The sequence below is a fragment of the Ambystoma mexicanum genome, chromosome 6p (genome assembly GCF_040938575.1).
Source record: "Ambystoma mexicanum isolate Mex_15411 chromosome 6p, UKY_AmexF1_1, whole genome shotgun sequence".
Taxonomy (NCBI): Eukaryota; Metazoa; Chordata; class Amphibia; order Caudata; family Ambystomatidae; genus Ambystoma; species Ambystoma mexicanum.
The window spans coordinates 1,385,139,513-1,385,167,125 of NC_090935.1; positions in this window are offsets into that span (position 1 = coordinate 1,385,139,513).

Here is a 27,613-nt window from a genome sequence, read left to right on the forward strand (position 1 = left end):
CCTTTTTCAGGTTTTCAAACGCCTGATTGCACTCCTCGTTCCATTTAACCTTTTTAGGGAATTTGGGCGAGGAGATGTGTCTTGATATTGGGCAAAATCTTCCTCGGGGCCAGCCCTTTGAGAGCAAAAATACCCAATTCAGCCCAAAATACAGGTTCTATTGTGCTGAGCAGTGATCTCATGCAAGTGACAAATGACACCCTCAAAGTGTTAGCATATTTATTCTAAGCAGTGAATTTCATATACATTTGGGATTCAAGTTAGAGAATATTACAAAGCATAAAACAAAGAGCAATGCAAAATATAGTGAAACATGGAACTTAGATAAACATAGAGAAACATAGAGAAATATAGAGAAACATAGAGAAACACAGTCTTACGTCCCTTAATCAGCACTGGGGAGACCTTGGGCCCTCATAAGCTAGCTGTAAACAAGCCCCGCTCAGAGGACAATGCTGAAGGACACCGTATGAGCCAATGCCGGGCACCTGTTTCTGCACGAATCAAGTCCACAGGCGATCTCCCCCTGATCCCATGTGTGCATGGATACTTTATAATCTCTTGCTGTCAGTCACCATGACGCATAGTTCCAGAACTTTCTCTGTGAGGCTGGTTCATGGAAAAAACCCAGCTCTCTCTGAGATGCTCCCTGCTCGCTCCTACCCCCTCCCTTGTTCCCATCTGCGCTGGCTGAGGAATGTCTTATCAGTACCTTCCCAGAGAAAAGGAAGATTAGCTTGGAGCCAGGGCTAACGTTAGTGAGGCTGAATATTCTAAGGGAAGCAGGGATGTATTAACCCCATCTGCAAGCTCTAAAAGGCATGCACTCATAGCTTAGTGTTTATAGCGCTTAAGACTGGCTATCTAAGCGCTATATAGGTGCCATGATGTTCCAAACACTCCAAAAACCTATTAGCTACATGGCTAGGGGCCCTCCCTGCCTGTCTATCAACAATGCTTAATTTGACCTATCTCATACTAGGCCTGCATATTCCTTGTAGCTCACTACTGCATAATGGAAGTGCTACAACAGACTACTGTCAGCATTTTTAGCACATACTTTGAATACACTATTGGCTTTCAGCGGCTAATGCTGTCATCTAAAGCCCTGATCAATTTCGTGTATCACTACATTCCACCCCTATTCAACGTTTGTGCGACAAATGCTGACTAATACCTATCAATATAGTATTTAGTGCAGTGATAAAGACCTTGGGGCTTTGCAAGAGGTTTAAGCAAACTATCTTATAGCGGTTAGTTAGCGTGGCATGCAAGGTAAAGCACTACCTAAACAAAAATGTACACAAAGTGAACAGTGACATATACCCTTGCCAAAACCTGGCCTACACAAAAATACCTATGCCAAGTGAACATGGACATTTACTCTAGCCAAAACCTGGCCTACACAAAAATACCTAAATCAATTTTGTATAACTGATTGTCAGTTAAAAAGCAGCATGCAGTTAAAATGTCAAGGCAATCCAGTGTAGTCTAATCTATAATGCACTATTGCATTTATGTATGGTTACCAATTCTAAAACCTGGCAGCCTTTCACCCTAAGGGCCTACCCTCCCCCTGATCCCAGGGCATTCAAGCGTGACTATGGGCTGTGTGACTAGACACTTCCCCCAGGTAGGTGGAACCCAACCAGAAACCATCTAATTTCGTGAACAAGGTGAACCCATGGGCACCAGGTTGTCTAAATAAAAACAATTCTACTAATTTACATCAAAGCATGGCATGTGTTATTCATGCAATCAAAAGCAAGCAATTCAATCCATATGTATGCTGGTAACTGTAGCTCTGCGTGCCAGTGTGTGGAGGATGGTCGCCCCCACCCAGTAAAAAGCCAACACCTGCTGATTTAACAATGTTTGCCATACAATGCATTGTGTGTATTTAGCAGTCTTGTTGACCTGCCCTATGGCAGACAAAAATGTCTTCATGTCTAAAATTCTGTTATCTTCAATTGGCTGTCAATACTTGTAGCAGTGCTGGGCATATCAATGGGCCCCACTAGGCCAGAAGTTCTATAGCAGAGCTGGCATCAGAACCCATAGTGGCTAGCTTATAGTGCACAGTTTCTATGTCACAAGCATATAAAGCTCCTGCAATTAATGAATCTAGCTCCCTAGCTACACGCACTCTAGTGATGGGCCATAGAAATGGACTCCATTTGTAGCAGCTTGGTAGTACTAAGGAAACATTGCCTCATGATAAATCTATGTCTAAGTGTAGCACTGTAATAATGAAGGTGTGCATTACCAGTCTACAATTTACATGTTGTCTTACCACTGGAAAATCTAACAGGTTCACAGTGTCTACCTTCTGTGACTTGGAGAATACCCTTCTTCAAGTGGGATATCTACCATATACAATATTAACTTTAGCCACAAACACCATACTACTATCCGGCAGTGGCTGTTTCATCACACCATGGAAAAAATTCATTTAGTCAAGTTATAGTTCATTAAATCTTGGCGAGAACACTCGCTGCAGTTCTTGGTCAGAAAAACATCACATTAGACAAATTAAACAAATGGTATCCATTCAGTGACAAAAGATGCCTGACAATGTGCCAGGCCAGTACTCTAGCAATTCCATGTGGATACTCATTTGCAGCGCTTTTCCAAAGAATTATTCCAAATGTTTACAATCAAAAGGTGACTCTTTGCATTAGTGTGCTGGAGACAGCTGTCCCCACAAAAACATGAAACTGGTTGGTTTAACAAAAAACCGTGTCACACTCTGTGTCATAAAATCAAACATCAAGTCAGTCATGGTTTCATTTACCTGCCTTAAGCTGGCTGTAAAAGTATCCAGTGTTTCAAAGATTACCATTTCAAATTATAGCTCATACACTTGGCAGCATTACTTCAATTAAGAATCTTAACCTACGCACAGGTGACTTTGATGTGCGCACTCATCTTATCTCAAAATAAATTACACTCCTGCTTGCATAATTCTGCTGCCCCAACAGTTCATAAATCATTCTCCTGCCTACGTGCAATGTAGAATATTTTTTTTTTTTTCAAAAAACAAAACATCTCTGGTTAAAGCCATTCAGTTGGAAGAGTAAAACCATTTGGTTTTTTCAGATTCATCTCAACAGTGCATTTAAAAACCATTTTTCAATGTGTTAGCATTCAATTGCTGTGTCACACAGCTGTATGTGGTGCCTGATGTTACAGTCCACAATTCATTGTCCATAGTCCTTTAAACAAGAAAGGGCAAAACATGTCATTTAAATGTGTAGCATCAAATACTTGATAATTAGCCAAGTCTGCACCGTGCCAGTTCAGCAAAAGTTATTACTCTGTTGGACACTATTCGCAGGTTACAGCATTGAGTGCGGTGCAGGGCACGTTAAAGTTGAAATAGCATGTCGCAGTGGCTCGCTTTCTCTGAGAATGCGTCTGACCCTTCTTTGATCAGTGTCACCCACAAACTGCATATTAACTTCCTATATTATGAAATGTCTTGTCGTGCTTTGCCTAGGCAAAATACAAACAGAAATTTTAGGATGTCATCAAAACTTCAATATCAGCGTTATCCACCCCTTCCCATAATACCACCCCCATCTTCAAAAAGTCTCATCAGGTAACTACACACTTTGTCATTGCTACTGCAATTATTTATCACCTTTCTGCATGTTTCTGGGGGCTTATTTACACTCAACCATACGGGGTGTAACTGCCTAATCACAAACTCATTTGTGCAATGCAATCATAGCTGGTCAATGGTACCTCAGACTGATCTGTGCTTTTACAAAGCCATATAGTAAGTACCCAGGTCGCACAATGCTTTTCTTTTTCACCAAAGCGATCACAAATGCCAGGCGCCAACTTGCTTCCAGTGTCCCATGATCTTGGTTTAGGTTGCCCTGCTGGCATCACTCCATTTTTCAAAGGTAAAGTCTTTCAGTCCAATACCGCTTACAGTTGTACAAGCAGCTTTGTTTATTTATCTTTCTTTTCTTAGCAGTGTCTTTTCAAGTCTCTGGTTTTTTCACTTGTCATTTTTTCAAAGGGCGTTTGCTGTTTTTGAACCACTCCTTTGAGTGCGATAGTCTGAGTCAGTTTCTTTTGTTGCTTCAACAAATCATTCATTCTTGCACTAAGCCGTGTGGCTTCTGGATCATGGCTAATGTGCAGTGTTCATGTTGTACTTCAAAGCCCCGCTCTGCATGTTGTCTCTTGCAAAACGGCTAAGCACTTTTGTCAGTTTTGCTTCCATCTGGAAGGCCATAATGTCTTTGTCAGTTACTCCATCCCTGGCAATGTAGCTTGCAGTTTGCCAGATGTGTATTTTCTCTTCTCAAAGCGCCTAGAGGTTTCTTCTCCAGTGCACAGCGCTTTACTTCAGTTCACATCACATGGAGCATTGGAATGCAGCTTGCACAGCAATAGCGCTTTACTTCACTTCACATCACATCACATGGGAATGCGGTTTGCACAGTAATGTCTGTTGGAATGGGCAGCTGTCTTTTCTTGGCCCATTCACAGATGCATAGGTAAATGTTCAGATGTGATGTGCCCGTCTGCCATCCTGCATGAAGCCTTTGCTCCGTACCACAGTTTACTGGGCAAATTCTTTACTTTTTGAACAGCTCTCTGTTTTTGCTCCCCCTTCCTCAGGAATGCAGGCATGTTTATCTTTCGTGTGCACCTGGCAGCGCCATTAGCACGCAGCTTATCTCTTTTGCCTATAACTCTTATACTGTGGCGGCTTCACTCGTTTCAGACAATTCATCCAGATTAACTCTTTCTTGTACTGTTTCTGCTTTTGTTTGCCTTCACGCACCTCGCCCAAGACAGCTTCAAGGCACAAGCTCTGCACATACAGCAAGACTCTTGTTTTTCAAAAGCGGCACTTTTCTTGTCATTTTTCTACTCCATGTAATTTTGCAAAATGTCAAAGCGTCTTTTTTTTCTTGTAATGTGCGATCTTTCAAGAGAACTCACAACCCATTAAATCTTTGTGCTATCTTATCACACACAGATGTTTCATTCTGTTGTACCATTGCCAAACTATAACCACTCAGTTTAGTGCATTTAAAAAATAAAAATGCCATATTTAGTGCAGCTCCCTGCACGTTTTTTTTTCTGCAAGAACAACCCACACTCTATTGCTTGTGGGCTGTTTAATGTGTCAACAACATTTTTCCCCATGTATCACAGTCAACAGGTCACTATTTCCAAAGCATACATCACTAATAAGGCAACAGCACAAATCCATGGCATAGCATGGGGACAGTCAAAAATACTCCAGGGGCAATTTAGAAAAATATAAATTGTTTTTCCCCCCAACCATTGCAAGCTGGTTCTGCAATTTCAAATCAGTACACAAAAATCGAAAATCCAAATAACATTCACTCACTTTCCTTTTAAGTGAGTCTCTCACCCAATAAAAGCATGGCACAGCCTAAAATGCAATATAACCATTTTAGTGTGTTTCCTTTAAACAGAATTTGCCACCATTAGCACATGGAATTTTACAGTTGCCAAAAGAAAGAAAAAACTCTTTAGGCTCTCAGCACAGATGTTACTCATTCTCCTAAGCATGGCTCATTCCCCTTCCTCATTATTCAGGAATGCCAACCCTTCAAAAGCATATATCAAAAAAGACGAACCTTCGCCTCCGAACATTACAGCCCCCACTCGCTAGCACACTGGGGCTGAGTCAATGGTTAAATCACTATTCACAATTTGCATGTCAAATCCCTGCAATTATTTTTTTTTTTCCTGCCCTCATGACAGAATAGAGATGAGAACTCCGTCTCATTATGCATTCCAAATTACAACTTTAAACTTGGGAAACCACATGATAAAATTCTTTTTCTAATTGAGCATACATCTTTCTTAACCATTCATCGGAGTGCTTTAAACAAAGCCATTTCCCGCTTGTTTATCGCCTTGTACTCCCTGGCACCAATCCCATGCAATAAGTCAGTCACGACTGATTTACTGAAGGGAGTCTTAACCACACAAGCTATCGGCCACGGCAAACCGACACAACATTGCTGCCTTTTGAAGTCTCAGAGCTGCAGTGAGACCATCAAGGAAATGCGACAGCCTGCTCCCCACTCTACACTGTGTTCTCTCACACCATTTGTCATGTCATGGCACTGCTCTTCACAAATCCCACAAAGCTGCCACCAAATGTCTTGATATTGGGCAAAATCTTCCTCGGGGCCAGCCCTTTGAGAGCAAAAATACCCAATTCAGCCCAAAATACAGGTTCTATTGTGCTGAGCAGTGATCTCATGCAAGTGACAAATGACACCCTCAAAGTGTTAGCATATTTATTCTAAGCAGTGAATTTCATATACATTTGGGATTCAAGTTAGAGAATATTACAAAGCATAAAACAAAGAGCAATGCAAAATATAGTGAAACATGGAACTTAGATAAACATAGAGAAACATAGAGAAATATAGAGAAACATAGAGAAACACAGTCTTACGTCCCTTAATCAGCACTGGGGAGACCTTGGGCCCTCATAAGCTAGCTGTAAACAAGCCCCGCTCAGAGGACAATGCTGAAGGACACCGTATGAGCCAATGCCGGGCACCTGTTTCTGCACGAATCAAGTCCACAGGCGATCTCCCCCTGATCCCATGTGTGCATGGATACTTTATAATCTCTTGCTGTCAGTCACCATGACGCATAGTTCCAGAACTTTCTCTGTGAGGCTGGTTCATGGAAAAAACCCAGCTCTCTCTGAGATGCTCCCTGCTCGCTCCTACCCCCTCCCTTGTTCCCATCTGCGCTGGCTGAGGAATGTCTTATCAGTACCTTCCCAGAGAAAAGGAAGATTAGCTTGGAGCCAGGGCTAACGTTAGTGAGGCTGAATATTCTAAGGGAAGCAGGGATGTATTAACCCCATCTGCAAGCTCTAAAAGCCATGCACTCATAGCTTAGTGTTTATAGCGCTTAAGACTGGCTATCTAAGCGCTATATAGGTGCCATGATGTTCCAAACACTCCAAAAACCTATTAGCTACATGGCTAGGGGCCCTCCCTGCCTGTCTATCAACAATGCTTAATTTGACCTATCTCATACTAGGCCTGCATATTCCTTGTAGCTCACTACTGCATAATGGAAGTGCTACAACAGACTACTGTCAGCATTTTTAGCACATACTTTGAATACACTATTGGCTTTCAGCGGCTAATGCTGTCATCTAAAGCCCTGATCAATTTCGTGTATCACTACAAGATGACATTCAGTGGAGAAGCTATGGTCCCATAGTTCTCTATGAAATTCCTGTAATACCCGGTGAGGCCTAGGAAGGCTCTCACATGAGTCTGAGTAGTCGGTGTTGTCCAATTTTGCACAGCTTCAATCTTACTGAGCAAAGGCCTTATTTCTCCACCGCCTACCTCATGCCCAAGGTAGACTACCTTACTCTGTCCAATTTGGCATTTACTCGCCTTTATGGTCAGATTGGCTCGTCCAAGAGCCTGCAAAACATCTCTCAGGTGGGTTACATGTTCGTCCCAGGAATTGCTGAACACTGCTATGTCACCCAAGTATGCCATGCAGAAGTCCTCCATCCTGGTTAGAACCTGGTTTACCATCCGTTGAAACGTAGCAGGTGCATTTTTTAGTCCGAAAGGCATTACCGTAAACTGGTATAAACCAACGGGGGTAGAAAATGCAGTTTTCTCCTTGGCATGGTTGGTCAGGGCTATTTGCCAATAGCCTGACGTCAAGTCAAATGTGCTGAGGAACTTGGCGGCGCCAAGTTTATCCACCAACTCATCTGTTCTTGGCAAAGGATGGGCATCAGTCGTGGTGACTGCGTTAAGAGCTCTATAATCCACGCAGAATCTAAGTTCTTTAGATCCGGCCTTTGGTACTAACACTACTGGGCTAGACCATGGACTAGTAGAGGGCTCTATTACCCCGAGATCAAGCATCTTGCTGACCTCACCTTTGATGTGGGTTCTTACGTTTTCTGACATGCGATATCCTCTGCTTTTGACAGGCAGACAGTCACCAGTGAGTATCTCGTGTTGGCCCCAAGGGGTCAAGCCTGGTGAGAGCGAGAACAGGGAGGCAAACTGATTCAACATAGACTTGCACTCTTCTTGTTGCTCGGGTGTCAGATTGGAGGAGAGATTTACTCCTTCAATTTTTTCATCTAAAGGTAAGCCTCTGAGGAGATCCGGAAGAGTTTCACTCTCTTCTTCTTCCTCGGCTGATGCTAGAAGCAACGCTCCTACGTCAGGTCGTGAGACATACGCTTTAAGTCGGTTGGTGTGAAAGACTGTCGGAGCCTCCTTGGGGTTGGCCAAGTCCACCAGATAGTTAATCCCACCGCTGCCACCAGTGTTAGGCGGAAACCTGTGCAGTTCCCTCTGGGACCACTGCAAAAGATTTAGGACTACAGGTGTTGCGATGAACCCACTTGGTAGCAGTCTGTACCACACAGATTCAATTGGTAGCTGTGGCTGAGCAGTCAGACTTCTCTCAAGAAAAGTTGGTCAGTATAGGGAGTATACAAGATAGGGTAATTCTTCGCAGCAAAACGAGTAAACACGCAACCAGGCTTTAGTATAAAGATAGTAAGTTATTTATTAATAACAGAATGTCTTACGAAAAATACTAAAAGTGAACCACGGCAAACAAATCAAAATACAATTACTCTGCAGCATGGAATAAAGCTCAACCCCCCGAAACACAATATCGACAACTCTAGGTTCTACGGCACCACTTATTTTCAGACAGAGGTGTATACCTAAACCCAGATGACACTCGAATATTTTTAGTGAGGAAGGGAGGGAAGAGAAAGGCAGGTAATGAAGTCAACACGGTTCGTACTGAAGCGGGTAAAAATGCAAGGCAAGAAAGCATTAATCACAATAGATCATACAGTTCGGCGGCCAGCCCACTCGGTGAGAGGCAAGGCACGATGTCCTGGAAAGTCTCTACGGATGATGCACTCAAGTCTTGGTTAGCAAATTGTTTAGCGACAGGTTGAACCAGTTCAGAACAAAGAGTGAATAAAGCTTGGAGGCAACCCAACGGAACGGAGAGGAATCAGATACCTCACACGAACCGATCGAAAAGGGAAGCCAGGCGGTTACGGTACCTTGTTGTAGAAGACAGCTCCGACGGGGGCAGTTGTTCCTGGTGGTGGATGCACGACGGGTCTTGGCCAAGAGAAGAGATGCTCTCGTCGTCGAAGAGAAGATGTCCGGTGCACCACCAGGGAAGAAACCAGCCGCGGAGTGCTTCGTCACAAGGCACCACCTTTCGATCACGATGCAGGAGTAGTGGCTATCCGGTTGCCGGGTGCTCTGCACGGGCAATTCGACCACTGCGTCCTGGGCGATCAAAAAGCACAAAGAAGAAGTAGAAGACTGGTTGTTCCCACCAGCCAGGGAAAGAGCCTCTCCGGCAGGGAGATCTCTTCTGTCGTCGGGAGATTGTGAGACGATTCCGCAGGGCTCCACCGGAGGTTTTGTCGTGCAGGTCGGCTCAGCGTTACCCTCGTCGGATTCGTTAGGTCCAGTGGCGACTTCCTGAAGATCCAGTCCCAAAGGCCCTGCTTTTATGCAGACGTCCCCCATTCATTCAGCCTAGCTTGTCAATCAACACATGCTAAGTGGTGAGCGGGAAGGCTCACCACCTGGGCCAATCACTCCAGAGTGCGACCTGAGTTGGCAAGGCAACTCGGTCCAGGGTGTCTAAACCCCCTCCCACACCCCTGAGGTAACCCAGACAGAATGGCGCCACCTTCGCGGGTCTCTGTCCAGAGGCCCGCCAAAAGTGGAACAAAGGGCTCAACCTTTGGTTTAGGAGTCACAGAGAAAAACACAGACGCCATTTTACAACCCGAGTTCTGGCAGAAAATACCACTCGATAAACCTATTTAAGATAAGTAGATCGGTGGTACGTTGGAGATTAACGAAAAACAGTATCAATCTTCAACAATGGGACGAATCCCATAGGGTTATGCTCGGGGCCGAACATAACAAGTAGTTTCCACTGCCACCAGCCAAAACTCGACGAGGGGGGACGGGACAGTGCCCCCTCGAGTAACAGATCCAGGAGTAATCGTATTACCCCTACTAGCACGTCCACAATAAGATGGTTGGTACTAGTTCTGTTAGTAAATTTAGGTCTAGTAAAGCCAATGGTGACTTTACATGCCCGGGGAGACAGTAGTCAGTCCCCGGGTATGGAGTCTATGGTGGGGGGACCTGCTAGGGCGCCCCCGTGTCACGACACGTAAGGTGCAGAGTGACACACATAGAAAAACTTATGAGACCCTATGGAGTAAAAGACCCCATAGCCCATCGAACACATTGACACCTCAAAGGAATTCCACACATACATGTCCAAGAGTGAGAGGAAGAGGGTCACACTCTTGGCAGGATGGAAAAAAACAAACCCCTGAAATCCAGCAAAGCTGCTGGGGGACTCACTAGGTTAGGAAATTCAGCCTAAACAGAGAATTCTCCCTAACAGGCACCTGCCAGCAGGCCCCCAACCATGTCCCACTCATGTCCCCCTGCACCCCCACCCCCCAGCACTGTGGGGCACCTGCCAGCAGGCCCCCAACCATGTCCCACTCATGTCCCCCTGCACCCCCACCCCCCAGCACTGTGGGGCACCTGCCAGCAGGCCCCCAACCATGTCCCACTCATGTCCCCCTGCACCCCAACCCCCCAGCACTGTGGGGCACCTGCCAGCAGGCCCCCAACCATGTCCCACTCATGTCCCCCTGCACCCCCACCCCCCAGCACTGTGGGGCACCTGCCAGCAGGCCCCCAACCATGTCCCACTCATGTCCCCCTGCACCCCCACCCCCCAGCAGGCCCCCACTCATGTCCCCTTGCACCCCCACCCCCCAGCACTGTGGGGCACCTGCCAGCAGGCCCCCAACCATGTCCCCTTGCACCCCCACCCCCCAGCAGGCCCCCACTCATATCCCCTTGCACCCCCACCCCCCAGCACTGTGGGGCACCTGCCAGCAGGCCCCCAACCATGTCCCACTCATGTCCCCCTGCACCCCCACCCCCCAGCACTGTGGGGCACCTGCCAGCAGGCCCCCAACCATGTCCCACTCATGTCCCCCTGCACCCCCACCCCCCAGCACTGTGGGGCACCTGCCAGCAGGCCCCCACTCATGTCCCCCTGCCCCCAGGTCCTGACGAAACGCAATCATGGCAGTAATGGGCAGCATACCCAGCACAAACACCCAGCCAAGGATTGCATCCACCCACATAGTAGATGCAATTACATGATACAACCCCAATGGCAAGTATGTAAATGAACACATGTCCGTCACACACACATACACAATGGGTGCAAGTGAATGTCAAAACCCATATCATGACATGCATGAAACCAATGAGAAAATACCACAAATGTAAGTTATAAATATATGTATTAAAGATGAAAATGAAGTAAAGAAATAAAACACACAACAATGGGGATGACAAAACTAATGGTCCATGTCCGAGAACTAATAGAAAAAACAAAAAAACAAAGGAATCCAAAAACTAATGTAGTCCAAAGCAAAATAATGGGGGGAAAAAATAAGGAAAAACCATTGCCTCATGGTGAACGGAAATATAAATCCAACAAATGTTTTCCAAACATCAAACTATGTACAAGAAGATCCCAGGGTCCATGAGCCCAACACCATAAATGAAGCCTACTACTACTAACTAATGAAAAAAATATATACAGAAAAGTAGCCATTGTCCGAGCGGTCCAAAAAAAACTCAAAAAATAAAGGAAACCTAACACTAACTAACTAAAGAACTATATACAATGGCAGCGGGCAAGTCCTGCGGCTCACTCTGTGATGTTGCCGGCCAGGGCATCATCGAACTCCATGTCGATGTCCCGGAGGCGGGACTCTGTCCTGGCCCCGAGGTCTCGCAGGGACAACCCCGTGTCCACCTCAAACTCCCTGCGAGCTTCCTCGAGGCACTCAGCCCGCCTCAACGCCCGACGCATAGAGAACTCCGCCCTGACCATGGTGAGCCGCTCCTCTTCCGCCCGCTGCCGCTCCGCACCTATCCGTTGGACCAACTGCTCCCACACGGAAGACACTGCCATCCCAGGGTTCACCTGCCCTCCGGCCGATGCCTGCCCCTCTGATCTTGATGGCCCCGAGCCATGATGCCTCCCACGTCGAGCCTGCTGCTGCCTCCGACGCCACTGCCTCTGCCAGCACGACGGCATCCAGGCTGATGGAATCCACCGATGCCGTCGTGCACGTGCCCTGCCAGATGATGCCGGCACATCCTCCATCTGCAGGGGGACAGTTGCTGGTGTGTCCACCCCTGCTGGACCTTCGACTCCCGACTGTGGCAGGGATGGGGTCCCCACCGAGCTGGCTGCGTTGGTCGGGGCAGGTCCACAGGGGGCCCTGGTGGCATCTGGGCCGGAAGACGGCATGGAGCACGACTGGCGCATAGCCCCCACAGAGGAGGAGAGGGTCGCCAGAAGGCCACACACATGTAGGAAACCCCCGACCATGGCGGCTCCCAAATGGTTCACGTACGCACGGTGCTCTACGTGATGATGTGCATGCTCCTCCCGGGAAGCATGCACCTCATCACGAATGCCAGCCGTGCGCAACGCGACACCAATCAGGACCCTCTCCACACGGCCAGGGGTCCCCTCGTCCGCAGGTAGAGGAGTGTCAGATGACATGGACATCTCCCCTACCTGCGGACGGGCCTGGGATGGGGCATCCCTGCTGGTGCATGGTGGTGCAGTCACAGTGTCAGGGACAGTGACATGCACAGGCACCTCCACGGCGACCTGTGCTGCCTCCTGCCCCTGGCCCTGGACTGCACCACTTGCACCAGCGGGGATGCCCCCACCAGGCCCCATGTGTGGCTCAGTAGCGGCCTCCTCCCCCTCTGTGGAAACCACCAACCTGGATGTCTCCACGCCGTCTTCCGCCGTGCAAGCCCCTGTGGGGGCTCACCCACCCCTTCCGCTGCAGCCGTGGCGGCATCCCCGCCGCTCTGCTCCACAGCGCCTTCTCCGCCCTCTTCTTCACTTGCCACTGTGTAGAGGGAGACATAGAACACAAGCATCAGGGTACTGTACAATGGTCCCCTAGACAGGAAGCAACAGCAGATGAGTGGCACTGTCATACATCACTCCCATCATGTCCCTCCACAACACATGGGTCAGTGCAGGCAAAACACATACAGTAACAGGCATGGGGCAGGCCATGGACATTGGCATACATGACCAAGGGACTCATGATTCATACAATGTTGGTTTCAAACTCACATGCATCATGGGTCTTTCCATCACATGCACACACCTCACCGTAGCTCCATCCATCTGGCCTCGTGCACCACAGACGCAGTGGATACAAGGATGACTAGGCTGCATCAGTGAATCTGAACATTGTCACAGACATGTGTCATGCATCCATGGCGGTGACAAGTCACAGACACGCAGGTCAGACACACACACATGGACACCATACGTGTACATGGGACCAGCACCCATCCCTCACCCCCACCCATGTCCAGGAACAGAGACTGCCATGCTTCCATGTGTCCATTCCGCACAGAGCCCCCCATGTTGCAAAAGAACACATCACTGTACTCACATGCCTGACCATGATGTCCCTGCACACACACATACGTACATGGCCTATGTCACACATACAGGCAGGTATCAGACAACCAGCACACTGCAACATGCCCTGTCTCACACAGCAATGCTTGGCCACTTACCGGCCAACTCCAGATGGGTCTGCCTCCGAAGGATCTGGGCGTGGAGCGCTGGGTCTACGCGTTCCAGGACCCTCATCTGGATGTCACTCAGGCGTGCCCGGCCCCCCTCCGCGAGGCGCCGGGCCTTATTGAGGGTCCTGGACCTCAAGTCCTCCCAGCGCTTCTTGATGTGCTTGATGTCGCGGGTTGCCACCCCCTCCGCGTTGATGGCAACCACTACATCGTCCCAGATCCTCTCCCGTCCTTCCTTGTTGGCACGTGGTCTTCCGAAGAGGGCATCATAATGCCCCAGGACATGCTCCACCAGGACACCAACTTCCTTCTCACTGAAGCTGGTGGCCCTCTGCCTCTCTGGCTGGGGGTCGCCACTGGTCTCAGATGGTGCTTGCCCCGACATGGTGACCCCCGAGGCAGGCGTGGGTGGGCAACTGGGTCCTGGGGCTGGGCTGTGGAGCGATGGTATCCCAGTCGGGAGTCTACTGTTCCAGCAGGGGTGGACACAGCAACTGGACCCCTGCAGATGGCTGATGTGCAGGCACCAAATGGCAGGGCACGGTGGCAGCAGGCAGGCAGGCAGGCAGGCAGGCAGCAGCAGATGGCACGTGGGAGGCTGCTCGGGGCACTGGGGGGGCAGTGATTCAGCCTTCTGGGCAGGAGCGTGGTCTTCCGTGTGTATTCGCGTGGCCAGCTTGATACGGAGTGAATTGGCACGTGAAAAATCTGCACGTCAGCGTGTAATTCGAGGAAAGGCCCTTAGCGCGTAAGCGCGTCTGCACGCATACGCATTTTCATTGGACCAAAGGCCCTCAGCGCGTGTGCGCGTCTGTGACGTGACGTGCGAGGGTGTATCCCTCATTGCACGTGATGACAGAACACACGTGGATTTCAACCAATCGCGTGTGAAAGTTCACGGCACCCCGGAACACACGTACCCATCCCAATCGCGTGTAGAATTTATCGCGCACCCCTGTAATACACGTACCCTGCTGAAATCGCGTGTGGAACTTCATGCGCACCCCTGAAATACACGCGCCCAGGCAATTCGCGTGTGGAACTTCACGCGCACCCCCGGAATACATGTACCCAGCCCATTCGCGTGTAGATTTTCTCGCGCACCCCTGTAATACACGTACCCTGCTGAAATCACGTGTGGAACTTCACGCGCACCCCTGAAATACACGCGCCCAGGCTATTCGCGTGTGGAACTTCACGCGCACCCCTGAAATACACGTACCCAGCCCAATCGCGTGTACGCTCGCTCCCCTCCAATCACACGCGATGACAAAAGACGTGCACAGGCGTCAACGAGTCCGCCCACACGGAGGCGTCCCGCGGACAGCATAAAAGTGCGCGCAAACAACAAACGCGTATATACAGCGACGATGAATGCCCCATTTGTTGCTGCACTGATCGTGGGACACCGCAGGAGGAGGAGAATAGCCAGGGCACGCATTTTTGCACCACGGACAAGCCTTTTTGGGATGCCTGACGACCAGGTCTACGGCAGGTATAGGTTTCCACCCCATATCATCCTAGACCTGGTCAGGGAGTGGGAAGATGACCTCACATCCCCCACCCTTTGCTCCCAAGCATTGAGCCCCTTGGAGAAGCTGCTCAATGTCTTGCATTTTTTGGCCACTGGGTCGTTTCAGCGGACCACTGCCATAGTGGGGGGGGTCTCACAGGCCACGCAGTCACGCTGCCTACACCAGGTACTGGCAATCATGACAGCGCACCCCTCAGTCCGCAGGCACATATACATGCCCAGAACACCCGCAGAAAGGCAGGCCGTTGTCCTGGATTTTTACAGGGTGGCACACTTCCCCAAAGTGCTCGGTGCCATAGATTGCACCCATGTGGCCCTACGTCCACCTAGGGCCACTGAGCACATCTACCGAAACCGCAAGCACTGGCATTCCATCAATGTACAGGTGGTATGCGATGCAAAGGGAATCATCACCTCTGTCTATGCAAACTACCCTGGCTCCACCCATGACAGTTTCATATACAGAATGTCCGCCCTGAGCCGGGCCCTGGAAGCTGGGCAGCATGGCGACACATGGCTCTTAGGTGAGTACAAATGCCCTTGCACATGCATGCAAGTCACACACAGACAAATATCCAAACCCTAATAATCTCAATTATTATCACCTCCCCAGGGGACAGTGCCTACCCTCTGAGCAAACACATGATGACGCCAATCCGGAACCCCACCACACCACCCCAGGTAAGATACAACACTGCCCATATTGCAACCAGGGGCATAGTGGAGCGCACATTCGGAGTGCTCAAGTCACGTTTCCGCTCCCTTGACCGCTCTGGTGGGCAACTACTCTATGCACCACCAGTAGGGTGCAGGATCATTGTGGCAGCATGTGTCCTGCACAATGTTGCAACACGGCAGGGCGTCCCGGTGGACATGGTGGTGCCCCCACATCCCCAACCACAGGCACAGACGCTGCCCATGGGAGGGGACAGGGCACGTGGCGAGGAAGCCCGGACCCAGCTTGTGGCCACATTTTTCACCTAAACTCCCACCCCTGCGGAGTGCACACAGGCCTGGTACATACCAGGTGACAATCGATGATGACAAAGTGACAGTCAACTGTCACAACCCTACCACCCTGAGATAGTTGCCATGGAAGTGCCACATCGTCTGCATCCCTAGCTACTTAAACACAAGCTATCCTGTGCAACCAAAATGCACACATATGACATGTGAGATGACATGGGCCATACACAAGTATTCCAAGGCGCAATGAGGCAGGGGGGGGGGAACAAGGGAACACAGAGAACGGTACTACTAGGCCAGGTGTCATTGAGATTGTGCAAGTGCAGGGGTAGGGGGAAGGGAAAAGTGCAAGGGGAAGGGTGGGGGGGAGTCCAGTACAGGGGAAGTAGGCCAAAAAAATAATACATAGGTCGCCTGGTGGCAACTGCAAAGGTAAGTGCAGACAAGTGCTGGGAAGGGAAGGCTGTAGGGATGGAGAGACAGTACTGCAGTGCAGGGGTTGCCAGGGTGGCAGTGCAAGTGGACAGTGGCTGGGCCAGGGACCGAGGTTGGTGAGAGTGTCCCAGTAGCAGCTCCTGTGCAGTTCCTGTGAAGAATTCTGCAAGGGAGAGGCAGAGAGTAAGCAGAAGCAAAGAGGAAGGTCTTGAGGTGCTTCCAGAACTGGAGATGGTTCCCCTCAAGTTCAAGTCAGGCAGGAAGTCAGTTCCAGGGGGAGGGCCCTGCTGCGGAGAGAAACCTACCCCCAGCTAGTTGCTATGAGAAGCGGATGACCTGGACATGCAAGGTGTGCATCACACACACCTGCAAAACAGGCCATGGCCATCACTGTCATGTCACTCAAACCCTCCCAAACATCAACATGACATGGCAAGCAATACCCATACACCGACGCAGTAACGATAAGGTACACATTGCCATGTCCTAAATGTACAGTGGCATCGGACAATGATGCCTGACCCGGAATCAGATGAAATGACAGACCAACAAAATGTCCCACCCAAAATAAGTTGTTTCCAAATGCATTGCAACAGTCGTAGACGTAACATCACAATGAATGCCTGTCTATATGCACATTATGCATTGCAAAATCAACACTGCAGCTCATGTGTGCAGTGTCCCACTCCTGCATCACACTGCTCAGCGCACAGCACAGTGAACAGCCATTGCGTGTGATGCACACCCTGAGCATCACATCTAAGTGACAGACTACATCAGACATCAAATTAGGCATGTACTGGAACCATAATCGGTCACAGAACATGTGCTGCCGGGACACAGTGGGCACCAGAAGGCAAACAGTGTACACGTGGATATGCAAGGGTGGGAGTACATGGAGTGCATCCGAGTGCAAGTGTGTGGTTCTGCAGGGACATACACTCCACATATGCATGTGCACTCAAGTGACCATCAGTGTTCCCTGCACATCACATGTGAACATCCACCATGTGTACACCCCAGCATGTCAAACCACAACTATCCCCTCGCACCTGAAAGAAAAACACAACACATGAACAGGCATTGATCAGCAGAACACAACATGTACATAGGACAACAACATTACAATGTCAGAGTTCCCATCACACTGCAGGGCAATGCAACTATCAACAACAACCCCCCCTCCCGCGCAAATGACCATGGCCCACTGAACAACTGCACCTGGGTCATGGAGCCTCCAACCCTCATTTCCACCCGGCCTTCGTGTCCATCTCCCACCTTGTGTGTATAAAGATGCCTGAACCCTCAGAATCCACAACCATTTCCAAAATCACAAAATCCAAGGCATGAAAACGAACCCAAACACCCTCCAGTAGATGACTTGACGAAGCAGTACCTCACAAACGCCAAGTACTACCACAATGATGCAACAACCAAGGTAGCACAGCAGAACAATGTCACGACAGGATGTGAGACATGTGTGGTACATGACATAGGATGATGCACCATGAATGGATGTGTACTGTTACAGGTCCCTGTACAGGCGCGGGAGTCTCATGAAACAACCACCCACACCATGTCCCGGGTGCCTGCAAGGTCAAACTCACACAGGCCCCTGAGATCATGGTGGGGAATGAGGTTCAGGGATATGCAGTCGGGACAGGTGTAGACACACTGGATGACTGGAATGAGTGGCAGGTGAGGGGAGGAGGAATGACACATGAAACTAGGGAATGCACGAATATGTACAACCTGCATGAACACATACACAATCCAAACAAACTTGGACATCATTGTCATGGCCTTCTGTAGTCCAGGCTCAGGAGTGGTACGAACCAACCACCCCCTCTAGGGTTTTGGCGCCTGCGAGTTCGGGGCTTACACAGGCATCCGCAACCCCAGTGGGGAAAGAGGGTCAGGGAACGTTGCTTGGATAGGCACGGGAAGCAGGAACACCGGGTAGAGGGCACAGGTTTCATAATTGCATAGGATCACGGGTGATTAGGGAAAAAAACATACCAAATCGGACCACACATACATCCATGCATCAGTACACTCCACAGCAAGCCTATGCAGGGCAGTTTGTAAGGAAAACAACAAGACACTTAGCTCTGGTTTTGAGTGCTGGCCTCCTGCCTGCGCACTCTCAGGGCCGGTTACAGGAGCACTGCAATGCTGCAAAGAGAGACACAGTCAACAACCTGTATGTGCCAATTACACTAAGACACAACACAAAACATGCCCCATAGCAACAAACTACTCTACAAACAGACAATCAGTGCTCGATGCTTCGTAACCATATATAACATCACCCCTGTGACGGGTCATGCACAGTCAATGCAGTAAGTCAGGCGCTGGTGGGTGCGTGGCAAATGGAACACCAATGTGTCACAATTCACACAACATGCAATGTTCCCTGGGTAAGCAGACAGACCCATATGGCAAGCCATGACTACAGAGCAAGTTGCGTACCACCATGACCAAAACAAAGTTGGCAGTGCATTAATCATGAAGTACGTGGAATAGACATGCACTGCACCCAAGTATGTCCCTTGCTGTATGTCCCTGTGAGCTGCCCCTTTCCATGTCTCGGAAGGCTACATGGTTGATACAAGTGCCTCAATGAACCTTGTTGTACCGCAGGGTATGTGCCACTGCCCCTGCATGTGTCCCAGACAACCCTACTATCAACAGCCATCAGTCCACAAACACATCTGAGCTGCATTGTGTGCTTCAACACCAATATTCGTCTAAGCTCACCCTCAGTGCTGTGACTAAGCCCCCATGTGCAAGTCGCCTGGTGCAAGCTTTGCTGTGTCGTGGCCCCCCTGTGCTGCTCACCTTGCCAGGAGTTCCTTGGAACATGTCAGCAGTTCTAGGATGTGGGTCTGCAATCACTGTGGCTCTGCTCGTGCACACATGTGCATGTGGGCACCAAGAAACGGGTCAGGAATTCCGTCGTCCAATGGGCCATGTCTGCTGCCAAAGGTGCTCTGGTGCCTCATCCCCCTGCAGAAAGTGCATGAAACAAATGATTAATGCATCAAAGTGATCTGTGTGTGTCTCATCAGGCATCTCATTACTTGACCATGTCAGAGAGTCACATCACAAATCACACCATCAGCCCGTCTTTGACTTCCAAAGTGTGGAACACTATCTACAGCATGAATTGCAACAGGCACGTGTACAGGAAAGATATGAGACATAATACACAATGCATAGCAATCAATGTCCACATTAATCATGACACACCCCATCTAGCAAAAGCTGAACAGTGGACAATTACACCCAAATCATCCCCACTAGGGGTGTCAACACAAGTCACAAAGCACCAGACATGCCACAGATATGACAGTCCAAAGCCCTTGTGTAAAATTCTGTAACACCGAACCATCCTTGCGAGCCCATGGATAAGGGAGGCAGGAGTGGCATATGTGAGTCAAGGAACCCAAGCAGCAAACACATACACAAGACAACCATGAAGGGCCCAGCTGGAACAGACAGTGGATGCCTTCAAAAACCACAAGGCACCGCACTGTCACATGAAAGCACAATAGACTACAAATTTTAAACTAACTCAACTATTAACTAATTACACTGACTATGGAAAACCTACATTACCTATTTAAACTAACTATCAAACAGAAACTTAACTAACTAAACTAAAAGAAAAATCAAAAATGGCCACATACGACCCGGGGGGGAGGGGAGGCACCCAGGAGGGGGGAGGTACAGGGTGCTGCTCAACATCCACATGCGATGATGCTGAGCCAAAAAAAAAATACCTCCATGGGCTCAACGCCTGCACAGCACGACCTATGTGGGAGATAGTTGGTCGTCCGAGTCTGGCTCATCCTGGTAAGGAGGACGTGGCACAGTAGCCTGGCCACGCCTAGCCGCAGCTTGCCCCTCGTCGGCAGCAAGTCTGCCGGACAGGTGAGCCTGGTTCTGTGTGGCGATGTTACATAGGTCTGCATGCAGAACCTCACGTGATACACGTGCTTCCTCTTGCAAGGTAGCACGTGTAACACGGAGTTCCTCCTGCAAGGCCTGGCTGGACAACCGCTGCACCTCCCGGCAAGCCTGTAGCTCAGCCGAGATGGTGCGCTCAAGCTGTGCAAACCTCTCCTCTGCCTGCTGCCTCTGGGACATCATAAGGACACCCAGAGTGGATCTGAGGGAGGCATACTCCTCCCTCAGGGCATCCATGTGCGCCTCTGCGTGAGCAGCAATTGCTTGACGCAGAGACGACATTTCAGCCTGGCGTGCCCTGTCTGAGGCCGCCATGCCCAGCCTGAGCGAGCGGGCCGTGGACCGTGCCGCCTGCTGCTGGAGAAGCACCTGCCTAGCAGGGGGGAGCACAGATCGGGCCACACGCTCCATGCTGTCAGCGATGTTCTCCATTGCTGCCCCCTGCCGTTCGGAATTGGCAGTCATGTCTTGCTCCCACTCAGTATACAGCGGTTGCGCGCGGCGACCGTGTTGCCGGGCTTGACCCCTGCGGGACCCAAGGACCGGGGGTCCTCGCTGTGTTGGCACCGCCTGCGGCTGCACGACTACATGCCCCCGTCGACGTGATGTCCCAGGCACATCAGTGACTGGTGTGGAGGGTGACCCTGCGTCCCGATCCACCACGGGCGGAGGAACCAAGACTGTCTGATCCCTCAGTGCAGGTGTCGCAGACAGAGGAGTGTCCACATCAGAATCACTCACCCCTGACACATGGACTTGATGCTCATCCAACTCAACATGGACGTCAGAGTCGTCATCAAGGCTGGACTCATAGGCAGCCAGAGACAGGATGGACTGCAGCACTTGGGGGTTTTCGTGGCCTACCACCCCACGACCCCCACTAGTGCCGGGTTGATGTGGTCTTACCAACCCTGTGTCTGGCATGACAACACCATCCTCTGCATCCATTGCGTCATCACCTGAAAAATAGAGAGGAAAAGGTCACTACACATGTCAGAAGCACACAACACACACACACACCGACAGCAAAGGCATCCGGCAGACATGTGACACACAACATATGACCTGGCATGCATGCTGGGTCTACTTTGATTAGCTACTGTGATCAGACCTGTTGAAAGGTGGCAGTTTACATCGAAGTGGGTCTATGCAATGCTGAAAATGTGTACGCCACTCACTACCTACATGTACAAGCACTCCATGGTGTGTGCCAGGAAATGTGAAGGCAGTGCAATGTCAAATTCAGACATCACGTGCATTGTGTATTCAATGTGTACCATGTCTAGCAGCCAAGCACCCCTCCACCCCAGTACCAAAGCAGGGATGCCTAGCATGGTATCAAAAGGCTGCCCATACACCTGTGTATTGACAAGCAGTGTTGACTGGCATCAACAGCTTAATGTGATTCAAATTACAACACTGCAAATGATGCTGGGACAGTGGGCAGGACACATGATGGAAGATCCGGAGGCCGGCCACGTGTGAAGAAGACACAACAAGAGTTGGACTGAGTCATTGGCCATTGAACAGGCTGAGGCCTGTGAGCCACACAGATTGTCAGAGCCTAAACATGTGTGCAACGCAGGACTGAGCCACAGTTGACATGGGGAGGCCGATAATATGGCAGGCAATGTATGTAACCAAGGACTCATATTACAGTGATCATCCAGTCAAGGATACATAGGGGCATGCGTGCAATGCACATGGAGCATGAATGGGCACTCAAGTCCCTGCGGGACATCTGACCCATGCACAGTACAAGTGGGATACCCTGCATCGAGTACTAAGGCTGTACCACACGGCATATGTCTGGCAGTTTCTGAGCTGCAAGTTAGCATCTACACAGGACACATGAACAAGAAACTACACATTGGCAAGAATGTAGCAGACCAGTGCAAAGGTGGAACTGGGGCGCAGAGTGGCGGAGGAGGGGCAAGGGAGCATGCCCACATGGAGTCCCGCATGCAGGCAGAGGAGACATGCATGACGGTAGCATTGCATTACTTACACATCAGAACCATGTACACGTCACATGTAGCAGCAATCATGCACAACACATCCCACAAGTGAAACACACACGTCCTCAACAACTACGCATCAACACTCACTGGACTGGGCATCAAAGTCCAGCATCTCTCCCACACCTTCGACCAATTCTGGTGGTATGAACTCCGCAACGAGAGCCTCATGCGGAGTGAGTTCTTCCTCCTCTGGTGCAGGCCCACCGCCAGTCACCAGAGTCAAGTTGTAATTTGAGGCACGCTTAGCCTTAGTGCTGCGCTTGATGGCATTCCAGCGCTTTTTGCACTCCTGCGCCGTGCGCACCTCATGGCCGAATGAACTGACATGTTCCGCAACATGCTTCCAGTGGGTGTCACGTTGGGCAGCCGTAGTCTGACTATTGGCACCCACTAGCATGTCACGGCTGTGTCCCCGCACGTAGTCCACGAGGAAGTCCAGTTCCTGCTTACAGAAAGGCTTCTTCCTCGACGTGCAGGAGGTCGTGGCTGTGTGTGGGGTCCCAGCCTGTGCTGCAGGTGCAACCTTCCTCCTCTTGGACAGTGGCGCAGACCCTGGCTGGCTAATGCCGCCCTGACCAGTATGGCCAGTGGGTTCAGTGGATTGAGCCGAGGGAGTGGCAGGTGGAGGGATGACCAAAGGCCTGACTTGTGTCAGTGGCAGCTGGGTGCCCACTAATGGACCCTGCGCAGCAACATCAGCTGTGGCAGGGTCATTGACCGCAACGGTCCTGGTTGGCAGACTCACAACCGGGGTGCTGTTGGGTGCATCTGCCCCTGCACTTGCCAACACCCGGCTGTTCGGGGCAGCAGATGACATGACTGCCCCAGGGACACGTGTCTTGGTCTGAGCAGCCCGGCGTGCCCCTATGGTTTCCCCCCTGGCCTGTTGGAGATCTACCAAGGGCTCTTCAAGTGCCAACGCAGCCTGCGCTGGCAGACCCTGAGCCTGGGTGGCGGTGTCCACAGCTGCACCTGCAGCTACCGCTGCCCTTGGGCCCGTGGCAGTCGATGGAACGGACTGCCGGGTCATACGGGTGCCAGTGCCTGATGCAGGAGCTGCATCCCCCGGAACCACAGGGGGTGGTGGCATGGCTGCACCAACACATGGCACAACATTGTGCTCAAGTGGCGCACCCCTGCCTCTTCCCCCTCTGTGGCTGCCCTGGACACCCTGGAGTCCCCCTACTCCCTGGTCACCACAGCCACGTCCCCGACCACGCCCGCCACGAGGAGTACGCCCAGCTGAGGCGCCCCTCACCTTTGGTGGCCTCCCAACCATGGCACAGATGTAATAGTGCTGGCACAGATGGAGTGGTGCCAATGGGAGGTGTACAGCACAATTGACCTGGGCAATTGGGGTGAAGGGGGTGGGAAGCAAGATGTTAACAGCCCCCCTGCACCTGCAAGGCTGTATGTGACCCCGGTGATGTGGTGACGGGTCACGCAACGCTCAGGCACCCCAAAACTGCAGTAAAACCGTGCATGCAACCCTGCAGCCTACGTGCGTGGATTTAACCTCCCGCAGTACGCGGTGGCACCCAGTAACACGAATAACGCGTACGCGTGGGACACGCAGGCTACGATGACATCGAAAATGGGTGCAATACACAGGGGCACCCGCAGTGGGAAAAGGAGCGTTTGCGACTCACCGTCTGACTAGCGCGATGCAGAAAAACACGCGTAGCCAATACCCCCGCCAAAAGAAGAGATACGTCCTTGAGAGCTGTGAAGTAGATGGCGCGCGAAACAACTGGAAGCAGCAACACACGTCGGTCTCCACGGAAGGCACGTACAGCGAACTGCTGGGCCCGCTCACCTTTAACCCGTGCTGAGGGAAACGCACGCGCGCGTCACGTCACATGCGGACGTGCAGTTTTTCACGCGATTACGCGCATTACACGCGGACGTGCAGTTTTCCACACGCGATTAGCCTGGGTACGTGTGTTTCCGGGTGCGCGGGTAGTTCCACACGCGATTGGGCTGGGTACGTGTATTTCAGGGGTGCGCGTGAAGTTCCACACGCAAATAGCCTGGGCGCGTGTATTTCAGGGGTGCGCATGAAGTTCCACACGCGATTTCAGCAGGGTACGTGTATTACAGGGGTGCGCGATAAATTCTACACGCGATTGGGCTGGTTACGTGTGTTCCGGGGTGCCGTGAACTTTCACACGCGATTGGTTGAAATCCACGTGTGTTCTGTCATCACGTGCAATGAGGGATACACCCTCGCACGTCACGTCACAGACGCGCACACGCGCTGAGGGCCTTTGGTCCAATGAAAATGCGTATGCGTGCAGACGCGCTTACGCGCTAAGGGCCTTTCCTCGAATTACACGCTGACGTGCAGATTTTTCACGTGCCAATTCACTCCGTATCAAGCTGGCCACGCGAATACACACGGAATACCACGCTCCTGCCCAGAAGGCCGAATCACTGCCCCCCCAGTGCCCCGAGCAGCCTCCCACGTGCCATCTGCTGCTGCCTGCCTGCCTGCCTGCCTGCTGCCACCGTGCCCTGCCATTTGGTGCCTGCACATCAGCCATCTGCAGGGGTCCAGTTGCTGTGTCCACCCCTGCTGGAACAGTAGACTCCCGACTGGGATACCATCGCTCCACAGCCCAGCCCCAGGACCCAGTTGCCCACCCACGCCTGCCTCGGGGGTCGCCATGTCGGGGCAAGCACCATCTGAGACCAGTGGCGACCCCCAGCCAGAGAGGCAGAGGGCCACCAGCTTCAGTGAGAAGGAAGTTGGTGTCCTGGTGGAGCATGTCCTGGGGCATTATGATGCCCTCTTCGGAAGACCACGCGCCAACAAGGAAGGACGGGAGAGGATCTGGGACGATGTAGTGGTTGCCATCAACGCGGAGGGGGTGGCAACCCGCGACATCAAGCACATCAAGAAGCGCTGGGAGGACTTGAGGTCCAGGACCCTCAATAAGGCCCGGCGCCTCGCGGAGGGGGGCCGGGCACGCCTGAGTGACATCCAGATGAGGGTCCTGGAACGCGTAGACCCAGCGCTCCACGCCCAGATCCTTCGGAGGCAGACCCATCTGGAGTTGGCCACTGGGTCGTTTCAGCGGACCACTGCCATAGTGGGGGGGGTCTCACAGGCCACGCAGTCACGCTGCCTACACCAGGTACTGGCAATCATGACAGCGCACCCCTCAGTCCGCAGGCACATATACATGCCCAGAACACCCGCATAAAGGCAGGCCGTTGTCCTGGATTTTTACAGGGTGGCACACTTCCCCAAAGTGCTCGGTGCCATAGATTGCACCCATGTGGCCCTACGTCCACCTAGGGCCACTGAGCACATCTACCGAAACCGCAAGCACTGGCATTCCATCAATGTACAGGTGGTATGCGATGCAAAGGGAATCATCACCTCTGTCTATGCAAACTACCCTGGCTCCACCCATGACAGTTTCATATACAGAATGTCCGCCCTGAGCCGGGCCCTGGAAGCTGGGCAGCATGGCGACACATGGCTCTTAGGTGAGTACAAAATGCCCTTGCACATGCATGCAAGTCACACACAGACAAATATCCAAACCCTAATAATCTCAATTATTATCACCTCCCCAGGGGACAGTGCCTACCCTCTGAGCAAACACATGATGACGCCAATCCGGAACCCCACCACACCACCCCAGGTAAGATACAACACTGCCCATATTGCAACCAGGGGCATAGTGGAGCGCACATTCGGAGTGCTCAAGTCACGTTTCCGCTCCCTTGACCGCTCTGGTGGGCAACTACTCTATGCACCACCAGTAGGGTGCAGGATCATTGTGGCAGCATGTGTCCTGCACAATGTTGCAACACGGCAGGGCGTCCCGGTGGACATGGTGGTGCCCCCACATCCCCAACCACAGGCACAGACGCTGCCCATGGGAGGGGACAGGGCACGTGGCGAGGAAGCCCGGACCCAGCTTGTGGCCACATTTTTCACCTAAACTCCCACCCCTGCGGAGTGCACACAGGCCTGGTACATACCAGGTGACAATCGATGATGACAAAGTGACAGTCAACTGTCACAACCCTACCACCCTGAGATAGTTGCCATGGAAGTGCCACATCGTCTGCATCCCTAGCTACTTAAACACAAGCTATCCTGTGCAACCAAAATGCACACATATGACATGTGAGATGACATGGGCCATACACAAGTATTCCAAGGCGCAATGAGGCAGGGTGGGGGGAACAAGGGAACACAGAGAACGGTACTACTAGGCCAGGTGTCATTGAGATTGTGCAAGTGCAGGGGTAGGGGGAAGGGAAAAGTGCAAGGGGAAGGGTGGGGGGGAGTCCAGTACAGGGGAAGTAGGCCAAAAAAATAATACATAGGTCGCCTGGTGGCAACTGCAAAGGTAAGTGCAGACAAGTGCTGGGAAGGGAAGGCTGTAGGGATGGAGAGACAGTACTGCAGTGCAGGGGTTGCCAGGGTGGCAGTGCAAGTGGACAGTGGCTGGGCCAGGGACCGAGGTTGGTGAGAGTGTCCCAGTAGCAGCTCCTGTGCAGTTCCTGTGAAGAATTCTGCAAGGGAGAGGCAGAGAGTAAGCAGAAGCAAAGAGGAAGGTCTTGAGGTGCTTCCAGAACTGGAGATGGTTCCCCTCAAGTTCAAGTCAGGCAGGAAGTCAGTTCCAGGGGGAGGGCCCTGCTGCGGAGAGAAACCTACCCCCAGCTAGTTGCTCTGAGAAGCGGATGACCTGGACATGCAAGGTGTGCATCACACACACCTGCAAAACAGGCCATGGCCATCACTGTCATGTCACTCAAACCCTCCCAAACATCAACATGACATGGCAAGCAATACCCATACACCGACGCAGTAACGATAAGGTACACATTGCCATGTCCTAAATGTACAGTGGCATCGGACAATGATGCCTGACCCGGAATCAGATGAAATGACAGACCAACAAAATGTCCCACCCAAA